This window comes from Lipotes vexillifer, unplaced genomic scaffold, assembly GCF_000442215.2.
Source record: "Lipotes vexillifer unplaced genomic scaffold, Lipotes_vexillifer_v1.1 scaffold196, whole genome shotgun sequence".
NCBI lineage: Eukaryota > Metazoa > Chordata > Mammalia > Artiodactyla > Lipotidae > Lipotes > Lipotes vexillifer.
In genome coordinates, this window is record NW_006775077.1 from 1,012,658 (window position 1) to 1,016,504 (window position 3,847).

Below are 3,847 nucleotides of genomic sequence, written 5' to 3' on the forward strand. Positions count from 1 at the left end.
TGGGGGGGGGGGGACTGGATGGCACCCTCTTCCTCTCCATGTCCCCACTTCTCTGTCGGATACGTATCTAAGTGTGAAAGAATCTGTTTGTGTTTAGAGCTGCCTCCTTTGAAAAGGCTTTGGTCAAGCTGTCCGGGCAGTCAGGCTGGGAGGGGAGCTGGGGCGGGATGCAGCGCCCCAGGGGGGCAGGGGGCCTTCACCGTGCTCCTGGGGGTGCACTGCCCGGGTCTCCCGATATCTTCACGTTTCTTTCCCTCTTCTTTCCTTTTCTCTTTGCTTCACCCAAATTAAATGCCCACGATCATCTACTCTAGTCCACATACACCAATATGGAAATCTCTCTCATCCTAGATGGAGGAAAGGATTCTGTTTCGGCTGCCCTTGTCTGGGATAGTCAGCATAGCCCGAGACTGGCCAGGATGCGAGAACACTGGCCGTGGGGGCACCGGCCACCAGCCGGAGGGCGCAGCTTCAGGCACGTTGGCACTGAGCTCCAGATGCCTGCATTAGACGCGTCCCCGCGCTGAAAAACACAAATCCCAGCAACAGTAACTCCGTGAGAGTCCCCTCCACCGACACACACACGGGCATGTGCGCGCACACACACACATTGCTTTTCTTGCATAATTTACTCCTTCCTCTGACTCACAGCATTTTTCCCTAGTGCGTAACTGAAACCAAACACCTCCCATTACACACCCTGGGAGCACACAACTCCTAAAGAGAGATGCTCGAGTGCTTACATGGTAAAAGTATGTAGTCATTAAAAATAATGTTTTGAAGCCAGACATTACTTATGCACTGACAGTTTACAAAGGGAGATTGAACACCTTTTTTTTCCCAGTTATTCACAATAATGTCCTACTGTTACCATAGATACAGATCCACCGAGGATGGCAGACTCCTCAGAGATCCGTCCACTCCGTCAGCCCTAGGTCAACAGGAGGGCATGTGGAAGGGGGGAAATTCAAGGGCCACAGTCAACCCACCCCTCCAGCTTCCCTGTTTTCAGTGGGTGGCAGCTGGGCTTCAGGGGACTTGCAAATGTGGACTCGTACGAGCTTGGCAAAAGTGACACACTCAGAGGAATTGACCCCGACTCGAACCAGGGCATGCCCCCCACCACCAGGCTCTGCTCAGTGGGCAAACCCTCACTTGGCCGTCAGAAGCCTTGTGCTCCCTTCCAAAGGCAAAAGCAGTCGTGGTTTTTAAGACTTGAAATAAGGCACCACCAGGGCTGTAACACTGTACTGACTCTTGTCGTTCTGTATTCAATGCATCGTATTCTCTGGGGAAAAAGTCATTTCAAAACAAAACAAAACAACAAACACTGGGCAAGTTAAGAACCTCTGGAATTAAATACAAGGGGAATAGCCAAGGCTTCCAGATGATGTGACCAAATGAATAGAAAAGCATTCAGAAGCATAGGGCAAATTCAGAAGTCGGTGGGTCCAGGTGAACATGGACCCCAAACTCTAATTCTGGGTTTTGCTTTGAGCTGTGAGCTTCGTCACTTAGTTCAAAAACCCAAGAGTTTCGTGTTCGTCATAAATGTATCATGTTGATACCCGTTACAGCTTGCTTCTTATTCTTTTATCTGCTTAATTAAGTCTAGGACTACGTATTTATGGCGTTCAAATTTGTCCTTTGAAGTGATGAAAAAGTTTTGGAAAAGTGTGGATGATTGCACAACGTTGTGCGCGTAATTAATGTCACTGACTGTACACTTGAAAAAAGGTAAAATGGCACCTTTTATGTTTATATGTCTTCCACCCTAGAAAAAATATTTTAAGTAGCCACCCAGAGATCGAAAAAATGTATTTTGTTTTGCTTAACTAAAATTAGAAACAGAAAAGGAAACCAGAACGTTATGGTTGGTTATCATGTATTTTGTTAGATGCACGTAACAGAGATCACTTTATTTTGCCCAGAACAATTCAAGAATAAAATGAATGGATTTACCTAAACAAACAAACCTAAGTTGCCCTTTGAGTGCCTCGGTTGGAAACAAACAACAGAAGGCAGTATCTGCCCAGTGGAGCGTGCTTCTCTTTCTGCTGTGTTTTAAGGTCTGTGAGGCTGTGTTGCCCAGTGGCCCTGGGGCAGGGATGCTCAAGGTTTTAGGTGTTTGGTCCCAGTCCCTGGGGGATGACTCCACCTGCCCTATCACCGGGGCAGCTGTCTCTACTGTCTCTGCAGGATGCCATCCAGGTGACCCACAGCTGCCCTTAATAAAGGCCAGTTGTGTCTGAACCTGGTCAGTATTGCTTCAAAGGGTCCTAAAATGGCAGGGTTGGGAAGTGGGGCTGTGCGGACACTTTGCTTCCCCCAGAGGGGCTGGGGATGGGATACATGGTCTGTATACCTAGACCGGCGTCTCTCTGAGATCTGCGTAGAATATCAGAGATCTATTTTCACTCCTTCCACCAACTGTCTTCCAACAAGAAGCAGAAAAAGAGTTTGCTAAGAGTGCTTAGATGTTTAAACTTACGTAATTGAAATATTCTACTAGATACCACGACATCCTCCATAGATCCTTGGCAAAGCCTCCATTACTAGTGAAGAAAGTGAAGATGAACATCCGAATAGAGGAGAGATTGTACTGATTATAATTCTCTGCTTCCCATTCCCGGGAGTTTACGGAGGCCTTTTCTATGAGTTTATATTAAAGATGCTCCTTGTGACTGTGACTGCTGTTTGCGTATGTGGACGTTACTGAAAAGGCTAAAATGGGACCAATCCTTCCTTCCATTGAGTGTATGCATGAGGATTTTAAAAAACACAGAATTTGCTTGGAGAACAAAATCCACACGCATATCGCCTTGCTGTGGCTGTACACCACCCACTGTGTGCAGCGATTTAACCTGATGGGTGAAAAAGAAATCGACCTTTGGTTTTCAAATGGCAGTTCAACACCGACACTAACCAAGACCAGGAGAGGGTGTTTCATGGTTAACGGCCATTTGTCTTGCTATTATGAATTGTAAAAAATGGTTAAAATATGGACAGATGGAAGTAGAAGGATGGATGGGTGGATGGATTGATGGGTGGACGGATAAATGGATGGATGCACAAGGACAGCTTGGTAGACGTTGAGATTTTTAAGGAACGTAACTAATTTTATTTGTAGTTTTTTCAAAACAGACCATTTCTTCGTCTTTTAAAGAGTTCACAAGAATTCAATCAGTACTACATAACAATGGTAACAATGGAAAAAATATACATATATACCACGTTGGATCTAGTGGGGAGGCATTCCGACAGCAGTTTCCTGCTGTATTTTGTGATTTGGGAGAACTTGCTAAAAAGCAACATTTTAAGAAAGTAAAAATCTTTTCCGAAATCACATCTAAAATCTGCTTTTGTGGTCAACTTTATTTAACTTCCTGATTTAGGGGGAAAATGTAGATTTTAGACCTCCTTAGAAATTATATGTAATAACTGAATATATTTTAACTCTTCAGATGCACTTATAGCAATTTAATATATAAGAAGTTACTTTGAAGACAAAAGTTGTTATGCAAATGACAGAATTAAAACTCTATTGGACACAAATGAATTCCCATGTAGTTAAGCTTTTCAAAATATTAATGGATCCAGGCTTATTATTTTTGTTTAAATATTGTTTTAGGCTTTATCTTTCCTGATTAAAAGAGATATTCTTGTTTATCCACATGCAAAAAAAAATGCATATACTTGACTTTAACATTAAAATTGATACTCTATGTAAGCTATTTTGCACAAATTCCTTACCAAACTAGATTTATCTATCCCAAGATGATAAAACAAAGAAAGTGATTGGGGTAAGATGTTGTGGTTTATTAATGCAAGCACTGGGCTGCGAGGG